The sequence below is a fragment of the Apium graveolens genome, chromosome 5 (assembly GCF_009905375.1).
Source record: "Apium graveolens cultivar Ventura chromosome 5, ASM990537v1, whole genome shotgun sequence".
Taxonomy (NCBI): domain Eukaryota; kingdom Viridiplantae; phylum Streptophyta; class Magnoliopsida; order Apiales; family Apiaceae; genus Apium; species Apium graveolens.
Window position 1 is genome coordinate 191,836,935 of NC_133651.1, and position 6,499 is coordinate 191,843,433.

Consider the following 6,499-nt stretch of genomic DNA (forward strand, 5'->3'; position numbering starts at 1 on the left):
TTTATATTTTTTTGATTTTAATTATAATGTTTTTGTATAAATATCAATTTATCAAGAATTTGATACATTTACAGCTATGGATTTTGGATTATTTGAAAGTGTGATGTTCTTATGCTTGTCAGAGTTTTAACAAGACTATTTTCCTTTTTATCTGTTAATGTATAACTTTCAATTTCAAATTTGTGATTCTAGCAATATTTTGTAGCATTGTTAATGGCAGTTTTTTAAATATGTTAGAAGATGAAGTAGATGAGAAGATACAAACATCCAATAATTCAAGTCATAATGAAAAGTCAAATGCAAGTTCTGCCCCTATACTTTCAGGTTAAGGGGCATCTAAATTGATATGTCTCTGTTTCTTTTTCCCCTTATTATTATTATAATTGATAGTCGTACCTCGACATTTATTTTGTTAAATTCATATGACCCGACAAGCATGTTGTCATCGAGAAGTCAATTATTATTCAAATAAGGTTAAATGTAGTGGCTTCAATGTGGTTATGTGCATTTTCATGGTAGCCAATGTTCTGAATTAATTGAGTTCATGTGTATATTGATTTATTAACTAGCTGTTTTTTCTGAGTAATTGTGATTGTAAATTTAAATGTAAAAGTCAGGGTTGCATATCATTTTCAATGACCGGGGTTTATGGTTTATTGCGCACTTGGCATTATTTGTACATTCACTTTCTCATAGTGTTCTGATCTTTAGCTGGTATGGGTGGTAGTAGCACGTGAACACTTCATATCTTGTATTATTTCGCAAACAACATTTTATAGCACTTCTTCATTAAAAGCAATTGAGGCAGATGCAGGGCTTCAAAGTTATTTGCTAAATCTCTAGAGAGCTCCAACTATAGTACCGGATCAACACTTTTGACCCATATAGTAGATGACAATCCTGAACATGTTACAACTGCTTTTTACTCTAGACAACAGAATGCAGGATCTGATTCATACTTATACAAGTAGCACGGCCCCTCGAGCAACTGATGATCATGTTAAAATAGCCACTGCTTTAATGAGACGCGTAGACCTGAAAGAGTTCTCAGTATTTCAGTTCTCCAATCCTGGTAAAACTAGTTTAAAAGTAATATTTTACTGCCACTTTGTTAGATTGTGTATAAAATAAATTAAAGTACTTGTGAAAGATGTACACGTTGATGATTCGATTGCTACGGGCCTTCTTTACTCAGGTAAAAGTACTGCAGACAATGCCAGTTTTGAAGAGAATAATGATAATATTATGATGTCGAAGCCGCCTTCTTCAGCTAAGATCATTTACCATAACACTGTCAAAGCCAATCCAGAAGGTACGTACTATGAACCACCGCTATAATCAAATGTGAATTAATTTACTGGGTTAGCTCTCGACTTGTTTCTTTATTTTTAGATTAAAATCAACTATATCAATCCCGGGAAGATCAAATCACATATGGGTAGAAGGAGAAAGAATGATTCATGCAATTTATTTCGAAAAGGAGACTTCTAGTGGCGTCTATAGCGTCTACTACAACAACAGACATGTTCAAACTGAGACTTTCAAGATGGAGAGCAAAATGAACAAGCCATGTTTTATTCCGGCAATTGAAGGTGATTCTGCAGCTGTTGTGTCTTCTTATCTCCTAAACATGGTAAACACATAATAAGATCCATATGTCTTTCAAGTTCTAATTAATAAGATGTCGAGCTTATTGCAATTCATGCTCATTTATTGCAGTTGAGATTTGGAAAAGTCAATAAATATATTAGTAATACCAATGTTTTCGAGCATGCGAAAAAGTATTACTCGATTACTGAAAGTGACATGCCTCAGGAGATTGATATTGATACACTTGAAACATTTGGGATATGGGATGTCAACGACACTTGAAAAAGACCTTTCACTAGCCATCCAAAGGTGTGTACAAATACATTTGAGTTTTCTGACATAGAACCTGCCATTTGATACTTCATATGATGTGAAATTCCTTGATTTTAGCTATCCAGCTATTGTAAAGATTTTCCTGATAAAAAAAAATTGTAACATAAAGCTCCAGGTATAGGAGAGTTAGTTTTCATGGGTGTTGATGCAAAGAAACCTTTTCTTGAACTGGGGATACTATTAGGTATATAAGGTTTAAGGCCCCCGTTATATTCATCTTAATTGGTTTGATAATTTTATTCTATTAAATTTAGTTTATATTCAACTCTGCGTCAAAGTCTTGATCAAATTCTTATTCAGCTGATGGCAGGAAATTGGTTCATAAAGTGGACCTTAACTATAAAAGATCTAGCCTTTGCTATGATATAGGGGTAACGGAGATGTATGTTTGTAAATAACTATTACTCAGTTCTCATCCTTGTCATTCAGAATATATATTTAGTTGATTGGTCCATGGCAACCTTAACTGGCAGGTACAATGTATTACTTGACTTTCCATTGATATTAGATCCTAATCGACTCATTCATGGAGGCCCGTGAGTATTTCTTCTATGTTCTATAACATCCTTTTTTTCTTACTAGTGTAAAGAGTAGATAATAAAGGAAGTTACTGAAGCACTTCAACATACATATGTATTTTTTATCCTACTTAATATGATATATTTTTCCATTTAGATTAATCAAGTTTGAAGATAAAAAAATGCAAGAATCGGAGTGATGCCTCGTTATGGCGATGCAGAATCTATACAGTGGCTTGATGTGCAACCAAGTAGTGCATTTCATGTACTGTAGTCAATTTTTTTGAAGATGGCGACGAGGCAATGAATAAATACTAAAAATAAATAACTAAATTTCTCAGCTCAATTTGCAAGTTTCTTATTTCTATTTTTGATATGAATACATATATAATGTTCTCAACCTCTCTGATGTTATGTTGCACTTGTTTTCTTTTCAGAGCTGTGACCATCCTTACATTGTCGAACCTTCTCTCAAACACCTGATAACTAAAGATCTTCACTACTCCAGGAAAGTTTTACTTACTTTTCTATTTGGTTTTCGTTGTTAGTATTGCCGGTACCAAGTCAAATTCTTTGTATAAACAGTAGTAGAATATATGGATGGATATGTGTAGTACTTGATGTTTGGATTAGATGAATCTGTTGTACCAGATGTTTGAATATTGGTTGTTAGATTTATAGATAACTGGTATTATGCAACAATTGGTTTTGGTAGTTCATTGGTTTGACAAATTTTTGGCATCTATATTTTTTAAAATGTGCATTAATAAAACAGGTACATACATCATTACAGTGGAAAATGATGTCTGTCAAAACTTAATACATCAGTTTTAGTTGAACATTGACATCAGTAATACTGATTAAAACCGATGTTAAATACTAAAACAAAATAATCTTAAAACAGAAAACTGATGTTATTAATCTTTATAGACATCGGTTTGTCACCAATAGATATCAGTTTGAAATAAAGAATCGATGTCAAAAGTTATGTCTACATCGTTTTATCTTGGAAACCGTTGTTACTGGTATTAGTAACATCAGTTTAATGGGTAAATGGAAATATTTTGCTTATCTCACATATGTTTAAATTGATAAAAATATCATATTATGATAATATATGAAGATTAGATATGAATTAGAAATTTAACATCTTTAAAAACTGATGTTATACGTCTTCTTTAACATAAGTTTAAAATCGATGTTAAATGGGGGATTTTTAACATCACCCACGAAGACATCGGATTTTTTTGTTTATAGAGATCGGTTTTTTGCCGATGTCTATTCTACTTTTTCTAGTAGTGCAAGTAAAAGGAAAGGGCTTTCATTACACAAGAAAATGATTGGGTTGCAGATGGATTGGATGAAGATGAAGAAACAAACTATGTCAACCTAGCCCTAATGGCCAAATAAGATGAAACAGAAGTTAGTTCATCCAGTAATCAGGTAATCACCACTAACCTAGCACATTTAACTAAGTCTGAATGCAATGATGCTATCAATGACATGTCTACCAAGCTGTATCATTTGCATGTAAATCTTAAGTCTCTCACTAAGGAAAATGCTAAAATTAAAGAAAATATTTTTTTTAAGTGAGAGGAATAATGTGCTAGAGTCAATTCATTGAGTTTGAAAAATTGAGAATTGAATGTAAAACTACCAAGGATGAATTAACTGAATCTTTAAAGAAAGAAGAGATTTTAAGAAAGCAACTTGAACGAGAATAGGAAGTAATTAAGGCATGGAAGTCATCTAGAGATGTCCATGCTCAAATTACTAAAGTTCAAGATATAGAGTCTTTTTGTGATGCAGCTTGGAAAAAGAACAAGGACAAGCTTGATTCCAATCTGGTTGAAGGACTTTCAACAAATGTGGATTCGATGGATGATGAAAATTATCCATCGAATAATCAAAAGGATTATCCGTCGAAAGGCATTGAGCCACATCCGTCGAATGTAAGTAAGTCAGTTAGCAAAGCTAAGCTAGCTAAGTTGAATGATAAATATGGATCAGTTTCTAAAAACTTTTTTCAAGGAGAATCAAGTAAAGTGAGAAAAGAAAAGAGAGTTAATGTTGGTCATCTGTCTATCAAGCAATTGAATGACATATTAGATAAGTTTGAGGTTAAAGCAGAATCAAAAAGGAAAAATAACAGAAATGGGAAGGTAGGAATTAACAAACATAACAACTACACACCTAATAAATATGCTCCAAGAAAAATCTGTGTTAAGTGTGGTAGTGTTAATCATCTGTTTGTTAATTGCAAACTTGTTATGCCTACTCCTATGACTGCGCCTCCTTCATTTCCCCGCATGCCTACTATGCCTGTTAATGTCATGCCTGCACAAAATTTGAATGCACAATATATTAACATGCCATTTGCACCTAATCCTTATTATGCTGCATTTAGTATGCCTCAAATTCCATTTAACATGCCCTATTGGGATAACATGTTTGCACATAGCATGCCTTTTCATGATAATCAAAATGTGCATGATAATTCTGTTTCAATGAATGGTTTCAAAGGTCCAACTCAAATGACAAAAGATGAATCTGATATACCCAAGTTAAATGAGATCAAACCTAAGAAACCAAAGAAAAAGGCTAACAAGGAAGGACCCAAGGAAACTTGGGTACCAAAATCAACTTGATTTAATTTTGATGTGTGCAGGGAAACAGAAAGAATCTTTGGTATTTGGATAGTGGGTGCTCAAGGCACATGATTGGAGATTCTACCCTGCTCACTGAGTTCAAGGAAAGAGCTGGCCCAAGTATCACTTTTGGAGATGACAGCAAGGGTTATACTATGGGATATGGCTTGATTTCAAAGGATAATGTCATCATTGAAGAGGTTGCCCTAGTGGATGGACTCAAGCATAATCTGTTGAGTATCATCCAGCTTTGTGATAAGGGCAACTAAGTCACTTTCAATTCAGAAGCATGTGTTGTGACTAACAAGAAGAGCAACAAAGTGGTTCTCACTAGAGTTAGAAAAAGCAATATGTATCTAGCTGCCTTCAACTCAATAAATGCAGATTCTGTAACTTGTCTTCTCAGTAAAATAAGTCAAGATGAAAGTTGGTTATGGCACAAGAAGCTGTCCCATCTAAACTTCAAGACCATGAATGAGCTAGTCAAGAAAGAATTGGTTAGAGGTATTCCTCAAGTGGAGTTTACAAGGGATGTATTATATGATGCCTTCCAGAAAGGAAAGTAGATTAAAGCATCATTCAAAAAGAAGCTTGATTCAACAATTGAAGAACCTTTACAACTGTTACACATGGATTTATTTGGACCAATCAATGTGTTGTCCATCTCTAGGATAAGATACTATGTACTAATTGTAGAAGATTTCTCAAAGTTCTCTTGGACATATTTTCTAAAATCCAAAGATGAAGCTAGTGAAATCATCATCAATCACATAAGTCAAGTCAACAATCATCCTGACCTTAAAGTAAGAAGAATCGGAAGTGATAATGGAACTAAGTTCAAGAATTCTGTGATGAGACTATTTTATGAAGAGAATGGGATTATGCATGAGTTTTCTGTAGCTAGGACTCCACAACAAAATGGAGTGGTGGAAAGGAAAAATAGATCTCTTAGTGAAGCTGCAAGAACAATGCTAGAAGAATCAAAGTTACCAACTTATTTTTGGGTTGAAGCTGTGAATACTGCATGCTACACTCAAAATATTTCTCTGGTCAATAAAGCAAAATGCATGACACCCTGACAATTTTTCAGGAATAGGAAGCCAACATTAAACTTTCTACATGTCTTTGGCTGTAAATGCTATATCTTAAGGAATCAAACTGATCAACATGGAAAGTTTGATGCCAAATCAGATGAAGGAATTTTTGTTGGATATGCTGTTGGAAAAGCAGATAGAGTCTACAATCTAAGAACCAACATTGTTATGGAATCTGTACATGCTGTGTTTGATGATAAAAAGATTGAAGGTCTACAAGATGGAGATTTCTATGATGGCCTCAACCCCGGGGTCAGGAGTTGACGTTACCGAACACAATTACTAGAAATATAAACAACGAGATTATTATTAAAAT

The 6,499-nt window shown here is 33.6% G+C and overlaps 1 long non-coding RNA gene across 1 annotated transcript; it reads left to right on the top strand.

The window, feature by feature from the left end:
• Positions 1-740: 740 nt before the first annotated feature.
• LOC141661845 (uncharacterized) lies at positions 741-3,136 on the top strand. Its single transcript, XR_012550154.1, has 6 exons — positions 741-1,072; positions 1,196-1,312; positions 1,393-1,633; positions 1,720-2,305; positions 2,397-2,459; positions 2,599-3,136. It is a non-coding gene; the product is annotated as an uncharacterized LOC141661845 (long non-coding RNA).
• The last annotated feature ends 3,363 nt before the right edge of the window (positions 3,137-6,499 follow it).